General features: G+C 36.8%; 1 protein-coding gene across 2 annotated transcripts in view; it reads right to left on the reverse strand.

Moving 5' to 3' along the window:
- Prkg1 (protein kinase cGMP-dependent 1) overlaps positions 1–27,543 on the reverse strand; it is a 1,194,442-nt gene that overhangs the window by 54,472 nt on the left and 1,112,427 nt on the right. The window lies entirely within an intron of this gene.

A 27,543-nucleotide genomic window follows, 5' to 3' on the forward strand; every position in this document is an offset into this window, starting at 1 on the left:
GTTTTGCTTTTGCTGTTCAGGTTTTAGAAAGCAGTTTCTCATTAGTTTCCCTTATCCACAGATTGGCAGTGTCTTCTATCAGTATTTATTGAGAGTGGCAGGATCCAGAGACAAGTGGGGGCGTCTCTGGAGTGAAATCCCAGCTAGGTTTTAGGAAAACAGATCCAAAAAGCTGAGGATTGAGGTGCAAATGTCTGAAATGGATGATCCCAGGAGCATATTCACATCCCCAATAAAGGTCTGTACATCTACTCACGGACTCTCTGCTAGCAATCCCGGTGTCTTTATGTTTGCAAGTTTCTTATATGAGGTTGAGAAGTATGGACTAGCATCCAAGTCTAACTGCACACATGTCAATCTGACATAGGCAAGAGGCCAAAATATGCTTCTACCCAATGAGAAGACTGAGTATGTGTTACTTAAAATATCTCCTGGTTCAGTGCCCTGCTGTTTTTAGAAAGGGCAGGAAGGCTTAAAGATGAAGATGATCAACCCACTGACTAAGGCAGGTCAGGACCACATTCAGCTGTCTCAAAATTGAAGTGTTGAAATCACTATGTATGACCCTTGACCTTCAGGCCAATAGGACTCAATCTAGTCCTGTCCAATGCACAGACATGAGGAAATGGTATGGACATAGCTTTGATCATTTTCAATTCAGTCATGACATCTTTTGTGTTACTCTCTATGACATTTTTAGTTATTTCATTATCATCAAACACACCTTTAACAGTTAGACTGCAAAGCACACTAAACAGCTTCTTGGATGAGCTTTCAAGTCTCTTCAATTTACAATTACAGTTGTGCCTTTTCCCTAAGTCCCTTGTTGACAGACAACAGAGAGTGGGTGAAAACAAGCAGCAAAACACTAGTCTTTCTTATTTGCCTATTGTGTGAATTTAGCTACTCTGAATGAACCTTTGTAAACAAAGCTGGTGAGTCCAAAAGTGTTCTCTCATTAATGACACAATCCAAAGGTCACCAGAGTAGTCCAGGAGCTGGTGAGCTAGAATGGAGCATAAGGAGCAAATGGACATTTCTAACATTCCAACTGCCACCTGCTTTTGCAAAGTTAAACTCCATCCCATTTAATGAGGCAGTCACAGAGTAGACTCCAACAGGTGCTTAAAACGGACATCTGTTGAGATCAGACTCCATGAAGGTTTATATGTGTTCAAGTATTTCCTGATTGTCTAGATAAATACGTCCCTAATAGCATTGCTCCAGTTTTTGATTTTTGGTTTAAAAAAAAACAAAAACTTTTTTCTTTAAAATAAGATGGAGATTTAAAAACATTTGAAACTTTCATACCCATGCTATTTTATCAGCCTTATAAAACAAACATGAAAAAGACCTGAAAGGAAGAATTTAAATAAACAGTGGTTGGTTCTAACTTCTCATCCAGTTGCTGATTTTTAAGATATCACATCAACTGATGGCTCATCAATTCAGACCTTTGCTGCTTCTCTTTGGGTTTTTGCTTTGCTTTGCTTTGCTTTGTCTGCTTTTTGAGCTGAGGTCTTTTTATGTGGACTAGGCTGGTTTTAAGCCCATGCTCTTCTTGCTTTAGCTTTCCCAGAACTGGGATTACATATGTGCACTGCCAGATTTGGATAATTGTTATTGTATTAATCTAAAGTAGTAAGACTTGGTATGTAACACTTTACTAAAATTCCATGTCAGTACTAATATAATCCTCACACATTTGTTACAAGAACATTTTGAATAATAATGTTTGCTGAATGCATAAGTCTCAGGTGGAAAAAGGGCACACACAGACTATTGCATTACTGTCTTATACCTGTTCAATTTATGAAATTATTACTTAAACCCTTGAATTACCCCTGACATGTAATTTGACCTTGTAGTAGGCTGAAAGTACTTTAAATGAGTAGAGATTCTCAGCTTTGGTAGAACATCAAAGCTATTTGAGCTCTTATAAAAATAATCTGAGCCACGCTGTAACCAAACAGATATTTCTAGTGCTGGTACTAAAAGTCAGCATTTTGAAAAATTCCTAGTTATTCTGCTGTACAATCTGAGCTAAGCCCCATAGGTCTAAACGTTCTGAAAGCTCCAACAGCAGTTTTGGAGTCTGAAGGAGGATTAAATTGGACCAGAGGGAGAAGATGCTTTCCAAGGAGTCAGGGGTGGTAGAACTTGGCAAGAGGGTTTTGGCTCCTGCATTTTTGGTCCTCAGATAAACAATGGTTCTATAATGGCTATCAGATTAAAATGTTAACAAATAAATAATTAGGGCCAGCAAGATGGCTCAGTTGGTAACAGTGTTTGCAAAATAAACCTGATAATTTGAATTTAATTCCAAGAACCAACTTCTAAAAGTTATCCTTTGATCTTCACATATAAATGTCTATAACCACCCATGACACACACACACATACACGTACATATATACATGTATACAGACATACATATATATGCACACACATGCATACATACATACACAAATAAATAGCTCATACGAAGTAGAAAGATTATAATGCACTTAAGCTTGCTTACCTATCTTCTTGGTCACTAAAAGTATTTCAACTAATGAGATGTATATATCAAATTTTCTCCCAAGTAGCAGATATTTTTCCTTAGTTATAAAAATCCATTAGCCTATATACATTCCCATTCGCTAGAAACACTAATCATGACTGCTGATATCATCATAATTACACCTTGCTAGTCTTTATTAATTACTTTGCTAGCATTAGCATGTGAATTTAAAAAATGTTCCCTGATGGTATTATCTTAATATTGATGAGACATATTTTAAGATACTTGTAGTCTTGCTCTTCTGATCCTTTTCTGTTTGTGTCGGGACTAATTATTGAACAATCCAAACAACACAGAGGCAGTTTCTCTTTTCCAACCCAGGGAATGCTATGAGTTGCTTATTATTTTAGATGTAGTTAATTTTTCTTCTCATTTAGGTTTATTAAAGAGTAGTATCTTCATCACAGGAACTTTTACATGTTCCCCTGTAAATTAACAACTTTCAAACATGAACAAGGTTTTGTGCAGGGATTTCTAAAGATGCTCAGCTGGGATTTTCTTTTCATTCTTTTTCTTTCTTTTACTTGAGGATTTATCTAAAAACAATTTGAATCCATCAACGATCTTCTAATTTCATTAGAGTTGATAAAGTTTAAATAGGAAAGAAACTAAGTAATTAATCCATTAAATAATTATTATTATTGATCCATTAAATAATCATTCTCATCAAAAATTGAGTGTCCAATCCATATTTTTACTTAACCTCCTGTGGGAAGACATGGGTACAAGCAATTAGGTAAGTTAATGTGTTCATCTGTTGAACAGTGTTTATGGGAGGGCAGCTGCCAAGTGTTTAAATCTATTTCAGTAATACATATAGTTCTCAATATTTGGTTGCTTATACTATAACAGGGCTATAAAAGATATTCTCTAATTGCTCTTAAGTTAGTGTGAGCTGCTCATTTAAAATTATTAATATTTACTTAGTAATGGGGTGAGACTTATGGGTATGTTTTCCCAGAAAAGCGTGGATACTGGCATATATGCTTCAGTTACAACTATGTGAAGCCTATAAACATATAAATAGATTAATAAAACAGAAATACGGGTTAGAGTATGGATTAGAGATGGAGCATATGCTTAGCAAGTGTGAGGCTCTGGTTTCAATTCCCAGCAAATGTATAAAATGAATAAGCAAAACTGTAACAGACGAATAAAAGAAGCAAATATTTCTATACAAGAGTGAGGCAGGCAGAAGGAATGTGTCACTTCTCAAACATTCCTGATGATAAAATTCATGTGGGACTCTAGTGATTAGAAACAATAGAACGCTGTAAATCCTTAAGTGATGTTTGTTGAACTGTGAATTGTGGGACAGTTAAGACCTGCTGGAAAGTTGCAAAATTGTCCTGAATTTTACTCCATTTTCAATGTCACTGCTATGCCACAGGAGTTCCTAAAGTAGTTAAATTGAAAAACTAAAGGTGTAGGGGTGAGCCCAGGACACACAACCTAGAACATCTGCATTTCTTTCACCACTGCATCTACCTCTCCTCTCCCCACAGCTGCTCATCTACACTTATTTATCTCCTATTTCTTAGGAAAGAGATAATAGTATTTAGATGTCCAATTCTTCCATTATTAGCAGCCTCTATAAAGCCAAGGAATCAGAACAAGGAGTTCTTTATTAACCACCACAGTTGTCTCTCTGGTTCTCAGAGAGCATCCATGCAAATTACCTATCTTTTTGAATTAAGAGAGTTGTGCTGTAGCTTACAGCTTATTATTAAAAGTAGTCAACATATTTCCCCATGTCTTAGCAACTGGATGAGAGATTCATACAGAAACAAACTTGTGGAACTTACCACTGTATCTCTACATTGATTATTATAATATCCCAAACATTTCTACATCATTTGGTAAAGCAGACAAAATTATGTATACTTTTAAGTAAAAGTGAAGTGACCAAAACATAGTAAGGTGAATCACTGAGAACCATTTGAACAAAGCAAATATGGCCCTGTTTGTTTAGTTTACTTTATCTACCATGCAAATTAACTTCAGAAATCTGAACCTCAGAGAAAGCCTAACCACAGTCTCAGAATCCCCACCCCCACATTCACATATAAATGACATTTCTTGTCTTTTCCTGGACTTATCTGCTCTTGAGTACATTTGTATTGCTGCTGAGTTTATCAGTTCTTGGGGAAATCTATAAAAGTAAAGTATTTCAGCAAACAAGGATGGACTCTAACCAATGACTAAATTTTTTCCAGTGTGTGTAATAACATGGGATTTAATCAGATGATAGTATCTACTTGAGATTCAATAATGATATAAGAAAACACAAGAGCTAACAGACAAAAGCTTATGACTTGTGGTCCTGTCTCTGCCTATGACTTTGACCTTCCACGTCCTCATTCCTTTAATGTTTAGGTACCTTAGAGATATTGAAGACATTTATCCAAGTTAATAATCATGAATTGGTTGCTAGTTCAAGTCAGAATCCAAGCTCTTAAAGCCTCCAGGCAAATATCTAGAAATTATCTGTCCTCACTTTGTATGTACTAAGACTTCACTGGAATTTACAGATACATTTATACAGAAATATATTTTAAATGGCTGAGATGTTTTGGACATGAGATTTATATGTAGAAGACACAGTCTTAGACTATGATAAATGTAAGCTACAACACTGATCATGCACTAAATGAAGACTTAATCACATATAAAATATGTTATGGAATAGTAGTTTCTGATTTAATAGAGCTTGAGGTGTTGAATAGTTTGTGTGTCCAAATATGTACAAATGTCGAAAAAAAATATGCCGTGCATAGAGAAAGCAGCACTGAAATGAGAACAGTGATGCTTATTTGCATACTCAGCACAGATATAAGTTGAACTTGAACCACAGGGACCACTGTCTTAAAGTGCTGTGTAAATTGTGTATATGTGTAAGGCACCAGGAGCTATATATCACACACTCTTGATTCTCAAATGTTTGAAGTTAAACAAGTACAGTCAGTAAAGCAAAAATGGATTATCTTCACAATCAAGTCACCAGCCCTCTCTTATTTAACTGCCATCACAAGAGTACATTTTGAAATTAGGCATGAAAGTAACATTTTGAAAATTCATTGAGAGCTGAGTGAATGATTTTGTAGGCCAAGTTAGAAATAAGAGCTATTTTATTGTTGAATTATGTTTTTAAAACAAAAATTATAGGAAAGTCCCTATTATTATATAGAACTTCCCAGAAGGACCCTTAAGCATAAGAAATCTTACTGTAAAAATTTAAGCCTGAAGGGTAGCTCCTAATGTATTTAGTCATACAGAATCAAAGTATAACTAGTACTGTTTTAGTAGAAGAACATCTTGAAGAAATAAAAGGCGCAAAACTAATCTAACAAATCTTAAGTATTTCTTTAGATCAACGTTATTCTGAAACTATACTCTCTTCTTTGGAGAGAGGAGATAACATTAGTTCCCTGCCTATACATCCCAAACTGTGCTTTTAACAACCACATGCTTCAAATATATATACTGACCTAGCTAATCAATCTAGTCATAACATGCTTCTTTTTGTTTTTCAAGTGCATCCCTTGCACTTGAAAGCAACAAGAATGCACAGGAGAACTGCAGTTCACCCTCTGCTTCAGAGCCACAGCCACACAAATGTCCTGCATGCAAGGAGCAGCTTTCTTCTAAGGAACAGAAGAATTCTCTCAGCTAAATTATTCTTGCTAGTTCTCTGTACAAATGAGGCAATAAATACTTTTGCTTCTGTTTCCTATCTGGCCCTTTAGGATGTTGAAAAATAATTGATTTCTTTAAATATATATCAGAAGAATTAGGACCAGAACATTTCAGTGATTCTCATCACAGGATATTTTTACACTTACTTAATAAATTAAATTTCTTTTAAAAATAGGAGAAGAATCACATATTTTTAGAAGTGCTTTAAAAAACTCAAAGCATTAAAATATTGACATTGTTCAAGATCTTCAGCAATGCCATTGATATCCATCTAGTTCAACCTCTAAAAAACTAATTCTTGAGATACTAAATAAACTGGCCAAGGTAAGACAGACACCATGATTGGAGACTGACATGTGGTCTGTAAATTATTTTTTAAACTATTGGATTGCACATCTGCAGTTTTTATAACATCCTGGTAAGTTAAACAAAGAAAAGCATAATAGTTACAAAATATATTTGAGGAAAAGGTTCCCTTTGTTGCATTAATGATAATTATGTCTACCTATATCAATGTACTTGAGTTCTAGCCTGTAATGACAGCAGACATGCAGATACTCAAGCTACATAATAGGGCTCATAAATGAAGGTATATTGGTGTTTAAAGATACTTAAAGTTTTAAACAGAGAGAGATATTTGTAAAAGAAATTGGTGAGAGTATGCTATTATATGCTGACAATTTGGAATATATGTTCAACATGCAATTGTAACTAACAATTTTCAAAGATTTATACAATTTGAGATGAATTTTTATTTCTCTTAACCGATTTCTCCAGTAAATATGAACTACCATGACAAGAGCTGTGTCCTAGTGCTTTTTCACGCACCTTAACCCAGATCACAGCCACGGAAGGACAGTAGAAAGGGTGGAATGGCTCAAAGCGAAAATGGCAGGTGGTTTTGTTTTCCATACATGTAAACATTTATCGCACAGTAGTTTGTTTAAAACATGCTCCTCAGCCGTGGAGATTTAAAATAAATTTGTTATCAAATTTCACTTTCATTTCAACTATAAGTTAGAAGGAATATTGTTACATGATTTCATTTATCACTTCATAAATCTCTTGGACACACACACACACACACTCCTTATTGAAACTGCAAAATCATTCTCAATTTAAAATAATTAGTAAATGTAATAAGATGAAAGGGCCATTCAGACGGTCCACAAACATTTAACAAAAAGAGAAGGTTCTTCACATTTGGTTACCTTATCTTTGCTTCCCCCCACCCCCACCCCAGAGGAAGACCTTACCTTTAGACTACAATATTTTTATTTGTCTTTTCTGACTTCCCCTTCTTTGCAGAAGTTTATAGTCTCAAGGTTCTTTCATAATCATATCTGCATGGTCTAGGTGGGTTGACTTGTGTTTACAATGCCCTTGATAATGCAAGCTGCAACAATGGTGGGACTATCACCTTTGCTTGCTGCCTGTCTTTCCCAGTTTAACAATGCATATATAAGAAGCCCCCTTCACATGCCAGAAGATTGTATTTGTTCAGATCCTCAGTTCAAGTTGCCCTCTTACTACTGCAGAAACAACAGAATTACAGGGACAGACTGCAGAAAACCCTCCTTCGCCCACTGTGACAGGAGTCTGCTGAATTGGAGGTGCATGCCTTAGAAACTTACACAATAAGCTTGCTGGCATCTGTGAGCAAGTGTCCAGCAAAGTAAGCTAGTAAAGAAGTCAGGAACTTGTGCTGCGGGCTAGAGAGAAGGGTGTCATCTTCTGAGAGAAAGCTAAAAAGTCACTTCTTTCCTAAACTTTGTTTAAGCCTATGCTTAGTGCTTGGAAAGACTCAATTCTCTTTCTCAGTGAAGAGATTTGAAGGCTTTTTCCTAACATGAGTATTTGTAGCATGTTACTTGCTAACTTGGAATCAAAGGTATAAGCAACAAACAACAGGAAGAATTACTATAATTTTAGGTCTCAAGCTGCCAACATTATACTGTAAGCAAGCTTCTTCAAGTATATCTAGAAACGTATATAGTAAATTAAAATGCAAAATTGTATCATGATTTGCTTCTTTTGAACATAGTGAACTGAATTTTTTCAGAGATAAGCCATTTATTAGGTGAATAAGTGAACGAGATGTGTTACTTAGAGTCATAGTCTATGAAGAATTGCTAATGAACAAAGACTCTCCAAGCATAAGCTTAAGCTATAAATGTTATATGGACTGTAAGCTGAATGGGATGCCTTCTTGATCCAAGATCTTTGAAACAAGTTTAAATACGCTTTTAATAGCAATACCTATTGTCTAATAGCAGTGAGGGATGGGATGATCCACAAATTTTATTTTATGTTATTTTTGAAATTTATCTTTTCTCATAATCACATGGATTTCACTTAACCATTAACAAAAGTAGATAATCTAATCCACAAACACTTAGGTTCTATTCTGGAACACATTCTCCATAGCCTACAATTCTATATAGATTTTTTTCCTTCAACCAATTAGACAATCATTTATTAAATACAGGAGAGAGTTCAGAGGTTGACCTCCAGTTGTCTCTATTTAAGAAGGCATCAACAAAACTTTTATGGAAATCATTGTTGGCTGATCAGATATTAAGTATATTTTTGATATTTGATATCCATGATTTCCTATCACTAGATTTTCTTTGAGCTATCAAGACAGCCAAATTTGTTAGGCCAGTGCTTGTCATATATTCATGGAAACGGGATACCTAAGGAGGTAGCAATATTCTATGGCTTCAGCATATCCTTGGAGGCCAGTTGGCTTTGGGCAAACCTCAGCTCTGCCACAGAAACTTAATCTATTTCCATTTAATCAGCAGGAGAAATGAATCAGTTTCTTGGGGTTATAGTACATGTTAAATGAGATTAAATGACATGGAAGTAAAATAAAGACAATTATTATGAATAACTTTTGAAAGATGATCATTGCCTGTGATACATTTTAATTATGTGTAAGATACTGTCATTTTAGTCATGTCTAATTGTTACTAATTGCCTAAATTTTCTGTCCATGGATTTTGAGCAGGCATAAAACTATCCTAGTCCACCTGGGTATGATCTACAGTACATTTAGTTGGCAAACAGAATAGATGTTAGTATATAGAAATGAATGAATTTAGGAACATTTGGGATCTGCACCAACAACAATGTGCTTTCATTCCTTCTCTAGAATTCAATTTCTTCATCAGATTGCTGTAATTATGGCTTTTGTTATTTCTAGGATAGTGGATGACATTTGTAACTGCTGCAGCATATTGCAATTTATACTGTTTTTATATATGCAAATTATACTGCAATTTATATATGCTTTTTACCATTTTAATTTCTGAAGTATTTGTGATTCGTTGCTGTCAAATGAATTAAACTGAAAATTTTGTCATAGGTAATGAATGAAGCTTGGAACTCCTGCTGTCTATTCTAGACTTTTTATTAAGAAGGAGGTAAGTGGGTCTCTTTTGGAAATTTAAATTTAACATGTTCTTCATGTCTACCTTGTCTTCAGAAAACATGGAATTTGTGAGGCTTCAAATGGACAAAAGAAAGACACAAAGTCCTGATATTGCTTCCCAACAAGGTCCTTACCTTCAACTATTCCCTGAGCTTGTGAGACAGAGACGATACGTCACCATGCTCTTGGCCACAGCCAGAAAACAGAGAGTCAGGTAACAACCTTCGCAATCCAGAGCCTGGAAATGACTGAAACAGATTCTCAAGAGGCATTCACTGCTCTGTAAATGTCCCCACTGAGGACGAATCATTGCCCAAATTAGAGTTTCCGAGAAACTATTCAGTGACCCATTCCTGTAAACATCCCTCTATCATTTTCCAGAGCTTACTCAGTATGAGAAGCTCCTGAGAGCCATCCCAAAGACCCATGTTCATTAGGAAACAGTGAAAGTCTTGCCGAAGTCCATAGGTACAAAGGACATCATTAATTACTTTGGAGCATGCCAGTGAACACCATGGCTGTCTCCTGTTAGCCAGATATTTGTCAGTGGATTTTTTTATGCTGGGAAGGCTCAATGTCAGATCAGCTCTCTTGCTGTCTTTGGCAAATAATTATAAATACTCCTTTGATTAAAGTCCTTACAAGATTTTATGTCTTCACTCTACTGCATGATGTTTGTTAAGGGATCATTCCCAGAGGTAAAATTTGGAAGACAAAACATATTAAAAAACACACAGAGATAAATTCCTTCTTCATATTTTACTGACAAATGACAACAGAAGGAAAAAAGGGGACAAGAGATGCATTTCCTTTTTCAGACTCCTTCAGAGTATATTTGCAATTCTTTATCATATCACATGAGTTTATTTGCAGTGCTATGAATATACAACACAATTAACTTGGCATGGGGAATTGCCCATCAGTGGAAAAACAGTAATCAGTAGACTAATGCTTTGGAGATGAAACTGAATCCATGAGGCTTTGGGACCCACTTATTGCAGATGCTTTGATATTGTCTATTCTAGCAACTATCATCACCCATCCACTTCCACCCAGCAGTGCTGACTTGAAGAGCCTGGTCTGTATTGTTGTTACAGATTCTACTTGGATCAAGAGTCCTCCATGCAGACATAAAGAAGCAAGCTGTGACATAGCCAGGAACAGTATTTTCACTTTATGTATCACCCTGTTGTCATCAGTCCATGTTCATGTGTTTCACTGCACTTGAACAGCTGCATACGTGCCTGGCACTGCCGAGCCCTTCCATACAAGGTCCCCTTGTAGGGAGCACAGTCAATACAGGAAACACACACTAACAACCAATAGTGAAGAGCATCCTACAGCATATGCCTTTCATTTCATGGTTTCATTCTATCATTAAAGGACAGACATTTACTTGGTTGGAACCAAGGGAAAAATCTGAACTTCTAAGTCAAAATTTTTCCTAAGAACTTAAGAATGTGATCCCCTTTCCTTTTGGTTCAGATCCCCCACCTTCCAGACCAGAGTTCTTCTGTTCAGCAACCTATTGGCTCAAACCCTTGTATCAGCTGCTGCCTCTTCACCCCACACTTTTAATTTTTATGGAAAATTCAAATCAGAAATGAGCAAAAATCATTTTGGCATTTTAGAGAGTCAATGAAAATGAGGCTACAATGACTATGGTAGTGATGCAATCGAGAGTGAGGGCCACACAGGCTGTGCTGGCAGAAAATGGTTTCCATTCAGGAGAATGTCATTGGGGCATGATTTCAGCTAACCCGCCCACACTTGAGTTTCAGATTTACTTGCCTTTAAAGATTTCCAAATCAAGAGAAATTGCATACCACCTGCTTTAGATTTTCTAACAGAAAGTGAACATTGAGTTTGGCAGCTAAAACAGACATTAAAGCTATGGCATCTCTAACTTCCTCTGGAAGGGGAGGGAGATCTGAAAGCAGAAACATAAAGTTAAGAAGTAACATGGAAGTTATCACTGTTTCATTGCTTACAACACAATCTGCTATCATTGCCTAGAGCATAACAGCGTGCAATGAGATTTCAGCCTGAGGTGGGAAGCACCTGTGTTGTTCACCCGCCATAGAATCCCTATGGTTTTCATGCTGCATACAGAAACCATCTCTATTATTGATGTTTTCTGATGTTACTACATGTGCTGGATTTTGTTTTCTGTTCAATTCATACTTCATTTCTAAGTGGAATTTATTTTACTTTACTATATATTTACTTTATTATACTATAACATAATACCACATTATGGAATGCATAACATATATCAAGAAAAAAATGAGAATCTTAGGTTTTATCATTAAATATTAATAGATAAGTAACATTTTCTTATCAGTTTTCCAATGAGATATAACTAAAAGCTTACAAAACATGAGACAGGAATTTGGATATGGCTCTTATTCATGTTACTTTAATGTACTTTAAACTTTCTGTTGTGATAATTCATCAATTAAAATAAACCAGATATCTCAATTTTATTGTTTCCCTAGAGACCTGGGGTTAATATTCTCCAACTATATCTTTATTCCAGTAATCAATGTGATATCAACAAGATATGAGATTTCTTATAATTTGTTTATTTTTTAAATTTGCCCACTTCACTTTTTAATACTATATGGAATTATTTTTTCATTTCGTGCGTTTTCAAGGGCACTCAAAATAAACCTTATAGTCAATTGTTATTATGACTACCTTAGTGAGCTGATTAATAAAAGTTTTCAATATGTTTCCATGGACTATTGGCTATACCTGTATGAGCTATACAGGTGCCTACTAGTCCTAAAAGACTATAATGGTTTGTTTCTACTCTGGAGTGTCTGTGAACTGGCAATGAGGCTTGGTGCTGTACTATGATTGAGAATTCAGCTATGAAAAGCTGCTTGTAACAGGTTTGACCCATGATAGTCTGTCCATGACATTCTTTTTCACTCACTATTTTAGCATAGAAATAATAGATCAATTGACTTGAAACAACAAAGGCCATTTTCAAGGTTGGTATCACCTTTGCCCTACATACTTTATAATAGAAACCAGTTGTCTTAGGGTGACAGCAATTATCCCTAGGTTGATAAAAACATAATTTTTCTGTGATGGACAGATTCTCTGAAAACTGTATAATCTTTATGTAATTTACCAATGGAACTCTCTAGAGACTGATATGCTGAAAGGCATTTGATGGACTGAGGGGAGGAATCTGAGCCAGCTAAGGCAAAGGAAAATAAAAATCTTTGAAATCACTTTGAATAGTAAGTAATCTGAATACTAAGGTCAAAACAGAATTCAAATGATGTGTTTTGAGCAGAATTGGCCCATTCTGTAAACTACTAATAATAGATGAACATCCCAGGTACTCTTATAGATACTGACTTGGGGACACAGATAGAGAAAAGAAAAACCCAACCCTCATATGGCTTACATGCTGATGGAGGAGAAAAAGAAATAAAAATGTATACATTAATTGTGGTAAGTGTTGTGGATGACAGTTAAGAGTGTGGGAGTAGGTATGGGGCCTACAGTTTTAACTCAGAGACTGGGAAGCTCACTGAGAAGGAAGAGAAAGTAAGCCCTGTGGAATCTGGGTAGAAGAAATACAAAGTGCAGTTGCCCCAAGGCAGGTGTCTACCTGGTGAGTGTTATAATTAGCAAGGTCACCGTAGAGTTGAGGGTGGTAGAAGCAGGGATGGGGAAAGAAACGAGACTGGAGGGAAGGGGGTGGGAGGGCAGCTGCAAGTTGTCCAGTGCCTTTTAGAACATTAGGTGTTTGGCTGACCCCCAAATGGATGCCCTTAGAAAGCATAACATGGCCTGCTCTTACACGAGAACAAAGGTAGGTTGATGGGGACAAGCCTTTGAGTAACTCACGAAGGAGAAGATGCAGCTTAAATGTGGTTGCTTTCACATGAAGTTTTAAAATAGCATCAGCAAGATTTACTGTTTGAAGAACATAAGAGTGAATAAAAGGCAAAGGCAGAACACAATCATTATACCTGAGGCTCAAGACAGAATCTACAGAGTTCAAGTTATTGAAACAGGGAAGCTATATGAAAAATAAGTTTGTTTCAAGAGTGGAAGCTGACATTTTAGGATTGTGATATATATGATATACCTAGGTGAACTTTTCAAGGAAATGTCTAGAAGTCTGACATTGGAAAAACAGAATCTACCTTGGAAATATAAATCTGGACGTTAACAGCACATTATGGGTTCAAAAGTTAGAAGACAATCTGATATGGCCAGAGATGATAAAGAAAAGGCATGAGTTCAAAGAATGAGTCCTAGAGAAAGAGAGGTGGGAGCAAACAGCTAGCAAAAAAAGAATCAAGAGAACGTGTGTTCTTGAAGAGATTTCAAGATGAGGATGTGGCCATCTACATGAAAAGCTACAGACTGATCACAGTGGAAAAGATATGAGACTCAACAAGTGAATTCAACTATTAGAAGTCACTAGTGACCTTGGCAGAGCAATGGGGATTAGAGCTGGAGGAAAGACTTGGAAACCCCCTATTGATGTGTATCATAAGGGATTTTCTGAGGTTAAGACCAAAGATGATCAGTAAAACATAGACTTTTGGATGTGGCTTATGGGTTTGTCTCTAGACGTCAGTTCACTGGACAGTTGCTTATTTTACTAAATAGAATTAGTTCATTCTGATGAAAAATAGAGCATTCACAGACTTCTTTCATTGAATAGAAGCTTGTGGCACATTCTCAGCCGTATATATCACCGTGTTTTAGAACTGCTAATACATGCTTCTTTCCCATACTGCACACAGTATAATGAACCATGGGAAATGTAAGGATGTAAAGATCCATCTGTTCATTCTAGAAGTGCTGAATAGAGAAGCTTCCCTGACTAAACAAGAAACTTGAAGAAGAAAGGTGAGATGACCCAGTATACAGTGAAATGTGGTAATAGAACAAGCCCAGTGCTATGTCAACATCAAGTTTTAGGGAAAGCTAATGCTATGAAGATGAGGTAATGTCAGGATTAACTGATGTAATACATATTTTTCTATCAACAATATCAATGAGCACTAACATTTTCATTGAGTGGCTGGATAATTTGTAGTGGACATTACTCCAAATACTTTATATTTACTGTCATTTAATTATAATAAACAGCCTGTTCTACAATCAACTACTTGATCTTCACCCTGATTTCTTTTATGTAGCCTTTGATTTACATATCTAGGATATTTCCCATTCCTGTGCTCATTTAATATTTCTGTTGGGAGGGATTGCATCAACACATATTTAAGAAAAAAAATGAAACATTATGAAATAAAAACACCATGAATCTAGGTAGGGATTTGTGTTATTATATAACAGATTTGGAGTTTAAGAATGACAAAAGATCAGTTTCTATTATGTTGTATTACCTAGCAAATAAAATCTTTTCCCAGGAGACACCTGCATAGTGCTGGCACACACATGTTGCAGGAACGGGCTTATTTGTCACATGATGAACAATGTCGTATTCCCAAGGGTGAACTTTTAACAGCAGTCACCTCTGCTGGTGTCAAAGGGGGTTTAGGCTATCCAGGGATGATGCTAGCGGAACATCAAATGCTGTTTACTGGAAGGCAGGGAATCCCTGCCCATCCATACAGTCCCCACAAGTCTGGGCACAGGGCAACAGCGGATGACTGAGAACTGTGCATCTCCATTCTTGAGACCCCACCATGCAGTACAATTAATGTGACATCCAACCACGCAAGCCCCTTTCACAAACAGATGCCCAATTCTTGTTTTTTTCCAATGATAAAAGTACTTAATAGAAGCCAGTTCTTGTGACTTGTTTTCAAATTTCAATAAATTTTCCTAGCCTGCTGCTTTCTAAGGAGAATTCACAAAGAAAGAAAATATCATAATTTTCACTTATTATGGTATTTAGAAATGTAGGTCTTGTGGCAGGAAGTCAATAAATACTGCTTTTTAAAAGGTCTTGTCTACTTCAAAGTATCATTGCTGTTGTTTCTATATGGAAATTGAGGAAAAGTATCATTCTTCCTATTACTCATTTACTGATTAATTTTTTATTGTTAGCAAATATTCATGTGAATACTTTCATTATTGAAAAAGTAATAGAATTTAGCAGCTTGGTCTCACATCTAGATTTTCTTTTTTAAAGTGATTTTAATAAAACTTATCATTTAAGGCTTTATATATAGAAATTAAGTTCAATGAAATATAGGGATATGCAAATAATCATAAGCAAAGTATTAAATAGTAGATTTTTAAAAAAGTATTGACTTAGTTTATAAAATAAAATATATGTAGCTTATTTAGCATTCTTTCTATATCAGATTTTTATAGAGGTTTTATGTTATTGACATAACACTAAAAGTCATCCCCAAATAAGTTGCTTTGAAACAATAACAAATACTTATTGTATTCTAGTTTCTGTGGGACACAAGTTTGAGGACAGCTTAGCTGGGCCATGGTGCTTTTGCAGATGTTATCTGGGACTACAACATCTGTGAGTGTCCTTTTCCAAGGGGGCCTTGCCAGCTACTAGGTAGTGCTAGATGGCAGTGGAATTCAGTTCCTCTCCATAAGAGAGTCTCCGTAAATTACCTCTGTGTTTTCATGATACGGAAATATGTGTCCTTCCAAAACAAACTGTCTCACAGAATACGGCAGAGAGTGCAATGCCTTTTCAGTCTAGCCACAGAAGCCACACACCAATGGCATTGCAGTATTCTCTACTGGCCACATGGACCATTTTATGTGGTAGGACACCACACAAAGCATACATACAAGGAGGCCCAGACAGCAGGGGACCACTGGAAACCATCTACTGTAGTCCAGTCTCTGATCCCCATGGTTCATGTTATTTTTACAGAAGGAATGTCTTCGTCTCTCCCGAGTGTCTCTGAAAGTCTTATTCTGTATACACTTACTATAAAGCCTTTGTCATAGAAATCAGTTCCAGGTACAGATGAAGCTTCTCAAATGTGACTCCATAACTACAGCCCTTTTTTTTAAGACTATCTTAACATGTAAATCAGGCTGGCTCTAAAGGTCTGATGCTTCTGTTTTATCCACCCTACTGCTGAGACTGCAGGCCTGAGCCACCGTGCCTGCAAGTACAGATCTTTGAGGATGATTCTTCACCATTTGAAGCTACAAGAAGCATGGTCATTTACTCCCCACTCTCCACACCACACGCATCCTCACTAGTTCTCAGAAATTCTAACATCTAGCGGAAGCTGCTCGGTTGTCCCTGTATTGGGACTACAGAGCTGGAAATAATTGTGGCTTCCAGCTCTGGCCTCAGCTTTCTCTTTCCCCTGAAGTCATTCCTCCTTGACATGGACAACTGCTCAGTGTTTGAAGTGGTTTTCTCACGCTGCCTTCTGCTTGGAGAGTTCCGGGACTCCAGTGGCCTCTTCACTCAGTGCCATCTTGTCAACACCGGGGAGCTCCGTCAGTTTAATCCTTTCAAAAGCTTCGAGTTTATGCTGAATCCTGCTGGAGTTCCGTAAGACAAAAGACATGCCTACAGCTGTTTCTGACATAAGCTGTCTTTATCTTGGTGTCCTTATGCACACTGATGAGGAGTAATGCTCCTGATCTGTATGTGTACCCTCTGACCAAACCATTCTCTAAGGTGTTGTCTTAAACTATTGCTGACATAACAAAAGATCTTAACAGAATAATTTTAGCCTTATATTGATACTATTTTTCCCTTAGAAATCCTTAGATGTGACTTTTGCTGGGAAGCCACCTAATTTTAGCATCATTTTCCATTGGGAAAGGATGAAAATTATTAAAATAACTGTTGGATCATTTATGCTTGACAGTCCTTTATTTACCTTATTTTTCTCATAACACATTTCCTATAGGTAATGAGACAAAACCAAGCTTCACTTTCTACACATTGGAAAATGGTTGTTTCTAGCTGAACTTCTTCCTCGGGTCACCAGACTCGTTTTTACTTAACCTGTCATTTTGGGTGACTTTCTTGCTACTAAATATCCAGGGCTCCTTTCCTACAGTTTCAAGGTACAATTTATCTTTTTAAAAAATATTTTTATGTGTTTGTATCATGTGTGTTTGAGGATGTGGGGGTATGGAAACCAGAAGACGGTATCTGATGCCCTGGAGCTGGAGTTATGAATAGTTGAGAGCCTCCCAACTGGGACCTGAACTCAGGTCTTTTGGAAAAACAGCCAGTATTTTAAAGCACTGAGACATCTTCTAGCCCTTCTTCATTTTTCTTAAAGCCTCCACTAAGCCTCCTAAAGGCACTGGATTTCGTCTAAGCCTGTTCAAAGTTTCAAAGTCCTTCTACTTCACTCATTTTCTTATTCCAAGCTCATCAAATTCTAGTCCTTACTATAGCAGACATCATACTCCTGGAAAGTAAAATACCTATCAGTTGTAGAATGCTGTATAACAAATCACCCTGACATTCAATGACTCTATCAACCATTTTAGATACTTATTATCTGGAATCTTCTGCATGTTCGGGGTCTGGAAGTGTCATGGCTGGGCAGTTTTGCTTTGAGGTTGCTTGTGAGGTTGCAGTTCAGCTGTGACCTGGGGCTATAATCATGTGAGTCCTGGATGGGAACTAAATGGTATCTGAGCACTATTGGTGTTTAATTCGAGGTACAAAAAAAAAAAAAAAAATCTATGCATACCCAGAATCTCAGACTATGACTTTACTTAGAATCAGGGTCTTAATTATTTGAGATGAAACCATTATGGATATGGTAGTCCCCAAATCCATAACTTGTGTCCTTATGGGAAACTTTATAAAGATTCATCTACTGTGAAGACAGCCATGCGAAGATGGAGAATCATCCACAGACAATGGACACCAAACTGTCAGAAACCCAAGAAGTAGAAGGGATCAAAGGAATTTTTCCCCTTGATCCTTCAGGAGGAACCTGGTCCTGACACTTTGATTTCAGACTTCTCACTTCCAGTCAAGTGAAAAAATAAATTTCTCTGGTTTTAACCCAAGTTTTAATAATTAGTTATGGCAGTCCAAGCAAACTAATATACATGTCTTTAGATGGTTCTTGTTTATTAGTCTAATTTCCCACTGCAGAATCAATCCATTAGTTCACAAAAATTGAATAACTCATATTAAGCAAACCAGCAAAACAAAAACATGAAAACCAGTGAGGTAACTCACGTATTTTAGTTGTACATGTGATCATTTCAACACGAATTCATTAATTATATTTATTAAGCATCTACTAGTTGTAAAACTCTGTAAAATGCTAACTAGAAATAAAACCAAACCTTGTTTCATGCCAGGGTAGTGAGGGGAATTATCCCTCTGGTTAAAGAGGAGAGGAACAGGTGAGTATCAGAGTGTGTATTGACAACCATAGAGGGACTGGAGTTTGTAACTTATCTCCAGTGACCATGGAGTAAATTGATTCCCACGTGAAGAACATTTGTCATTTTATGGATGCTATTAGAGAGCAATGCCACATGTGTCTTCTTAGACTGCTGTGGATATTCTATTACAGACTCAAACTGAACTCAGCGTTTCTGTTTCAGCCGGAACCACCCTACCTGTCACTCAACACTGCTCCTATTTAACTTTTTTTTGCAGAATCTTCAAAATTTCATTATCTTAATTAGATTTAATTAAGATTGACTCAGTAACTTTTTCTTGACTCTTTTTTTTCCTTCCTTGTTCATTCATGAACAAATACAAACAATTCTTTTTTAAAACACCATCAACCAATCTCTCCTTGTTTCCTCCTCTGCATCACTGTACTTCAACCATCTCATATCTGACCAGGACTACTACGAGGACCTCATCACTGCTCAGTCAGCTCTCACTCGGGAGGTTGCCAAAAAGTCAAGTGCATCCTACTGGCAGTGAATAGGCTTTCCCCTTTGCTACATCCTTGTCAACAAAAGCCAAACTCAGACAAATACTGTGTGTTTCTCCTATATAGACCCTAGGCTTTAAGTTATATTTATGCCTCCTAATCTCTCTCTGTCTCTCCCTCTTTCCCCCTCCCTCTTCCCCCCCTCCTCTGTGTGTGTGTGTGTGTGTGTGTGTGTGTGTGTGTGTGTGTGTGTAGGTTGTGAAAGTAGAAAGTAGATCAAGGGAGGGGAAATGAGAACTTGGGGAGAGAGACAAGGAAAAATAGGATAATAGAATAAATGCATCTGAGATGAACTCAGGAAGTTAGATATTGGGTGGGAGGAATTTATGAGTGAGAGGGTGGTGGGGAAGGGAAGTGTGGAAGAAGGAGCAATAAGAACAAAGTACGAACAATCCCTAATAACCCCATTATGTTGTATGCTAATTTATATACAAACAATCAAACAACAGCAAAATGGAATGTATTTAGGAATAGCACATGAAAGTCCTTATCTTCTGGGCAGAGGAGTTGGATTTGATCCTGATAAGGAAAACTCTTCTTGAGAAAGATTTCAGAAAACAAGTGATGAGAGAAGCCATTTTAATACTTCATGGAACCCCGAAGCTCATCTCAATTGCATCATTTCAAGATCTCTGTGAGTTCAAGGCCAGCCTGGTCTATAGAGAGAGATCCAGGCCAGGCACCAAAACTATACAGAGAAACCCTGTCTCGAAAACAAACAAACAAAAAACCATAATTGAAGCTGGTACCTAAAGAGAAATGGTTGTCTCTACAGCAGTTTGGATGGAACTTCTGCCCTCACTGGAAGATGTCCACATCTGACTTAGAAGGCATTTATAAAAAGTAACAGCCAACAATGAATGGGACCAATTCCAATGCTATGGAATTATTATAATAAATTCAGGCTGTTTTGTACTCACAATGCACAATACGAATATGAAATCCATGTAATTTTGCTTGGCCAATAATTTGATTCCCTTTTACTGGGAAAATATGGTCAAGCTGTTAGGTAGCTAGACAGGTATTTAGCAAGCTTGCAGGACATCTGAAGATGGACCCTTTCTGCTATGATCAGCTTTAGACTCCACTTCTCTCTCCTTGTAACCCACTAATTTTAAGAAAAGGAAAGGTATTTTCTCCTAAAATGGCTATTTCATAGATCTGTAAATTTTCCTTTTATTTTATTCCTGTTACAAGATTTTTTTTCATAAGAACAGGATCTGAGTTTTACCTCAGGCCCTGGATAGAAACAGCCTATCTTATACTCCTCCAAAGATTATAAGATTACAGAAATAAATTTTTTGTCCTTTCCCTTAAGAGTTAATCCAAACATCATGTCAATCATCTAGACTAGAGCCTGCCCCACAGCAAAGCTGACAGACCTGAAGATATCTTAGAAAGATGGGAGGTTAAATTAGCTCCTTACAGAGACATGTTTTTAAGAAACTCTACTCTTGATTCAGTTGCTCACAGATCTTCACTGCTAGGCTAGCCATTGTCTGAACTCTAACTTTCTAACTTTTATTCTGATGCCAGCCAGTATGCTAAACCCACTTCCCCTGACACTCTGGGCATTGCCACTCTACCACTGAAGAACCTCCCTTTCCCATGGAGTTTTGACAGGCTTCCATTGCAGACCTCACCTTCTGTCTTAAACTCATAACTCAAAACAAATCTTATTCTCTTTCTATCATCTGGCCTCTGCCTCCTGGCAGCTGCTGGCCCTATGGCTTACTTCCTTGCTGTTTTGCTCCCCCTCAAACTTCCATAAAATGTTGTGTTGAATAAAAATGGATTTCCTGTTCCTAGTTTTATAAGGTTTATATACCTTGGGGCTTTCCCCCACTTAGTGCAATACTGGCTATAGGTTGTTGTACATAGCTTTATTGTGTTGACACATGCATCTTTTATTCTTAGTCTCTTAAGGGCTTTTATCATGAAGGGATGTTGGATTTTGTCAAAAGTCTATTCAACATCTATTGAGATGATTTACATTCTTGAGCCCATTTATATAATGACTTGCATTTTTGACCTACATATGTTGAACCATCCCTGCATCTCTGAATGAGGCCAATTTGATTATAATGAATGATCTTTTTGATGTGCTCTTGAATTCACCATGCAATTATTTTATTGAGAATTTTTGTGTCTACATTCATCAAATAGCTTGGTGTATAATTTTTTTTTGTCTTGTGTCACTATCTGATTTTGGTATCAATGTAATTACTTATAAACTATTTTCAAAATAGTGCTTTATGTCTTAGCTAGAGAAATAAGACAAGAGATAGAAATAAAAGGGATACAAATAGGTTAAGAAAAAGTCAAAGTAAAATTATTTGAAGATTATATTGTTCTATACATAAAAGATCCTGAAGACTACACTGGGGAACTTTTAGATCTGATAAGACTTTTAGTAAAGTGGCAGGATACAAATTAACATCCTGACACTAGTAGTCCTCTTATGTATTAATAGCAAATGTGCTAAAAAGAAACAACAGATACAATCCCATTCACTGTTGTCTAAAAAGAAGACATGAACTAAGACTGGCAATGGAAGAGAAAGAAATCAGCAAAGGAGGAAGTTGAAGAAGACAGAAGTCAACACTCTGAAATAGCCATACTAAGTAATTCACAGATCAAGTACAAGTCCACCCGAATTCCAAAGTCTAAAATAGGAAAAAAAGTTCATGCTGAAGCATGAAAGATTCTAGACCATAAAAGCAATCTTAAAAAAAAAAGAAGAAGAAATGGTGATAGTATCACCAGAACTGATTTCAAGTTACACTACAGTATCAAGATCACTTCCCCACTATCATGCTCAGTGGGATAACTAGGAGACATAGATATAAAAGCACACTACAGCCACTTAATGCTTTACAAAGGTTCCAAAGGAAAGTAGAGCAAAACAAAACCCCCAGCTTTTTCAACAAATGGTCCTGGGAAACAGGGTGTTTACTTGTAGAAGAATGAAACTATATCCCAGTATCACCCCATAAAACACCAGCTTCAGTAGATCATAGACCTTAATGTAAAACCTCAAACTATGAAAAACTAAAGAAAAGGTAGAGGTAATGCCTTAGGTTTGGGCATAAGCAAGAACTCTTTGAACAAGACTCTGGTGGATCAGGAAACAATGCTGAGAATGGACAAATAGAACCTTAAGAAGTTAAATGCTTCTGCACCACAAAGGAAACTCTGGATATATTTCTTACAGAGAGTTGATATTCAGAATAGATTTTTAAAAACTAAATACAAAAATAAATCACAGTCAAACAAACCACTCAGTAAATAAGCTAATGACACAAACAGATAAGTAGAAATGCATGACACACTGTTCAACCACACTAGCTGTCAGAGAATGCAAATCTTCAAAACTTCACTGAGATTCCATTTCAGTGGAATCTTTAAGTGGCAATCATTAAGAAATAAATAACAACAAAAGCTGGCCAGGATGTGGATCAAAAGGAACACTTATGTACTGATGGCAAGAATGTAAACTAGTCAGTCACCATGCAGATCAGTATGGAGGTTCTCAAAACACCTAAAAATAGATCTACCCAGTGACTCAGCTACATTGTTCCTGGGTATTTATCCAATGGTCTCCAAGTAACACAGATCCTTGTGCACCAATGCTCACTGTAGCACTACTCATGTTGGCTAGGCTATGGTCACACTCTAGGTGTCCAACAACAGAGGGATGGATAAAGAAAATGTCATGTATATACATAATGGAAATTTTTTCAGCCATAAAAAAACAATGAAGTAGTGTCACTTGTAGGGGAATGGGTGCAACTAGAGATAAGTACATTAAGGAGATTAAGCCAGGAAGAAAAATATCATATTATTTCTTTCATTTGGAGTTCCTGGATTTTGTATGCATGCATATAGTCAAGCATATGTAATGACATACCGGAAGAGCTGAAGGATCAAAGGGGAAGGGGAGGGAGGCATGGGAGGAATATCAGCATACGGATGGCTTATATAACACAGTGTTGTGTACAATCAATATTCACAGTGTATTTTTTTTAAAAGAAAACCTTTTCCTGAGTCCTTTCTAAGTTTACTTTTTAAGGTTTTTCTCTAAAGATCTTGTGTTCACAGGAAAGCAAGATTCTGTGAGAAATGACAATGTCCAAAGTGAATAAAAATATGGTTCATTCAGGGATGGAAAGTGGTGACTAGTTATAATATGGAACCATAAGAAAACTAAATAAAGGTATGAGAAAATGCAAGGAACATTTGCAATGGAATGTGTAATAGTTTGTGAATGAAGCCAGTTGTCTGAAAACCAGGGTAAGATTCTTTAAAGAAACAACCAAGCACTAGAGACCCACACACTCAAGACAGTGGTCACCACACACACAGGCTTCTAGAGCTTGTTCGTCAGTTGAGGGAAATCTCTGTCACTAAAAAAAAAAAAAAAAAAAAAAAATCTAGTTATGAGAAAGGATTCCAGGAAAACAGATTTTGTTTTACAAGAATATGATTTGGGATGTGGGATGTGTGGCCTAAACATGACCTTCTACCTGTCAACATTCTTTCCCTATGAGAGAATTCATTAAATTACTTTAGAAAAACAAGTGGGAGGTATACATTCATTTTGTTATTCTTTTCTTTAACTAGTTTCACTTGAAATATTGTATTATGTTTGGCAAAGTTGTTCCTGGCTGGACACTCACAGACATGCCAAGCATTGCTCAACAGAGAGAGAATATGAAGCAGCTATTTCTTTGGGTCCTATCATTTAAATTATTTACATATATATCATTTACATATTTACATTCATATGAATGATCAAAAATAAGAAATAAAGAAACAGAAAAAAGAAAACTAGCAAGTATGAGGATGAGTGTTTTCTGGACAATTTCTGGTTATTCGACCCTTTTTTGCAAGTTCTGTCTCAGCCTCTGCTTAGAAAAACCCCTTTCTAAAGGATCATTCGAGGAAGAATGCTGCCTGTTAGGTGGTGATGGGAACAAGCAATCAGCTGAGTGGATCGGCAGTTCTAGAAACCCTACTGGGGGAGAAGTGACCATGTGAAGAGAGATGCTTGAAGGACCTACTGCAGATACTTGTCTCTTGCCCAACTCTGCCTGGTGCTGTGCTAGATTATCAGTCAAGGCACCTTAGATCCGAAGGATTATTGAACACTGTTTGCAAGCTGAAGGGGAACAAAGCATAATTATACTTCCTAATTGGCCAAGTGGTTGTCATTCTTCTCAGTTACTTTCTTTACGATACCATGGTTTTTCTAATTCACATAAGCTCATCAGTGTGTTGCACACAGCTAATTAAGGCACAAGTTTGACAACTATTGATCCTAGCGGGTGAATGCCTGACGACACTCTGAGCTGAGTGCAGATGTAACAGTGAACTATTCTGTGGACGGATGCTCACCACTACAAAGAAGGCCTCCAGAGAGACCAGCTTCATCCCTTTCTTCTATTTATGTTTGTCATTTACTTGCTATCTCTAACTTCAGCTGAACAGTATTTTTGTTGGACACTGAGAAAGATAACAGTATATTTCTCTAGTACTTCAGTCAAGGAAATAAAATTATTAATAATAAACTATATTTTGGTTAAGCAAATTAAATGATTCATGAAGACAACACTCTAAACAACAGTTCATCTTATGGAAGCTTTGGAGGGGTGGTGATGGTCCTTTCATTCATTAACTGTTTCCAAGGTAATAAAAGGGAGATTCACCTGTAAAGTATTATAATCATAATTTTTTTAAGAATCAAGAATATTACTTAGTTTTGCAGAAAATATATTTTCAAGAGTATTGAGTGAATAATTATAAAATTAATAACAATTCAAATTGTTTGGATGGTATGTTTCAATTAAGGAATCCAGGTTCAGAGAAAACTACTTCCATTGTTGTGAGTTGATTCTTGAAAGTTTCATTTGTTGTTTATTATTATTATTATTATTATTATTATTATTATTATTATTATTATTTGTGTGTGTGTGTGTGTGTGTGTGTGTGTGTGTGTGTGTGTCTGTGTGTGTCTGTGTGTGCCTGTGCATGGCACACATGGAGGTCAGAGGACCACTTTATGGAACCGGGTATCTCTTTCCACCTTTATGTGTATTCTAGGCTTTGAACTCAGGTTGCCAGGTCTTGTGTGACAAGTGCATTTACCCACTGGGCTACTCCCCCACCATGTGTCTCAAAATTTTGTATTACAACAATTTACACAATTTTGTATCGTTGTATTCTGTCAGAAACAAATCAGATCAAATTTGACAGGACTTGAAAAGAAAAGTCAAATTAAATCATACCAACATTTAATAATTTCTGCCCTTTTTTTTGAAATCTTGTTTATTGAGAATTTCTTGGAGTCTCTGTTTCCTCATGGCCCTGTGGTTGTAATTTCCATTCATGTGAAAGAGCAGCCCTTCTGATAGGTGCCAGTTGGTAAAAATTCCCAATTCATCCTATTTTAGCAGAAACAACTTCATCCTAGTGTTCAAACCATGAAAACCCCAAGAGAAGCCAATGAGAAGAAAGACTAAATAGTGATTGCATTTTTATGTAAATTGCAAATACAGAGTCAAGTGGAATGGAGGAGACGGGAAGGGCTGCCAATACTGCCGCTATTGCCAATATTGTCACTATTAAAATGTTCTTTGGGATGATGTCTACACTGTCAACCTTCCACACAGAGCTTTGCAGCTGTTGTTTCAAACCACCAATGGAAACCATTTCCACTTTTTCCTATGTGTGTAATAGGCACCAGATTGTTAGTCCTTTGTGTAGTGGATAATCTCATGCTTTTGAGTTACTATAAATATAGGTTAACATAGCTCTTGTGTTTATTGGACCATACTGAATAAATTTAAATCTGCATACATACCATTTGGAGATAGTATAGAAATATGGTGCATTGAGATCATGAATCTGAGTGGATTATCTATTACCACTGCTTTCCTAAAACAGCTGAATTCCTAACTACACTCAAATAGTATTCTTACACCCACAGGCATGTGCAGATCATACCCCTCTATGAAAGAAGCTTCTTTTTGCAGCAGATGGAGATCATAACAAACAGCCACAACTAGTCAAAATGCAAAGAACACCTGGCCATGGTGCCGAGCCCCAGTGAATACATCTTCAACATAACCCCTACATTTACCACTCAGGGAATAATGCTGAGGAGGGGGACAAAAAAACTGTAAGAGCTAGAGGACCAGAGAGCCTATTGCAAGATTGTGCCTTCTAAGAAAGGGAAACTACACCCACAAATTTTCAACAACATGGTCACCAAAAACGACCTGAACAATTCTAATATCATTTGACATCTCAACATGCATGGAAATCTCCCAGGGCTCCACACCCAGATGAAAAGCTAAAGCAACCAGCAACTGCTTAGACACAGATAATTAGTCTTCCCCAGGGATAAGCCCCATGATTGGTTATTTAGTACCAAGTGGTCAGCCCTTGAAATATATATGCAGTCACACCAAACAGATTAAGAGTTTGCATATATAAATATATATATGTGTGTGTGTGTGTGTGTGTGTGTGTGTGTGTGTGTGTGTGTAACAGGAGGGGGCTGTAAATTTGGGAGAGGACAGGGTAGAGGAGAGGAAGAAGAAAATGATGTAATTGTATTTTAAAAATATACAAAAACCTTACTGATTTCTTGAACTATGGGTCTTATTTGATATAAACCAACTAGAAAGTCATTTAATACACACACACACACACACACACACACACACACACACACACACACATTTTTATTAGATACAAGCAACTTGTGCATAAGCCAGCAGGCCTCTGTTGAGCAACCATTTTTTTTGGGGGGGGGGGTGTTAAACCTTCTTATTCTAGCTACACATTCATTATTATATATTTTTATGAGGTTTTCCCAGTAGATCTTTTGAGAGGCTGTGAGCCTCTCCCAGGATATGCATGCCTTACCGACCAATTAAAAATAAATACAGCCACAGGAAGTAGGATCAACTC

This window comes from Onychomys torridus, chromosome 1 (genome assembly GCF_903995425.1).
Source record: "Onychomys torridus chromosome 1, mOncTor1.1, whole genome shotgun sequence".
In the NCBI taxonomy this organism is placed as follows: domain Eukaryota; kingdom Metazoa; phylum Chordata; class Mammalia; order Rodentia; family Cricetidae; genus Onychomys; species Onychomys torridus.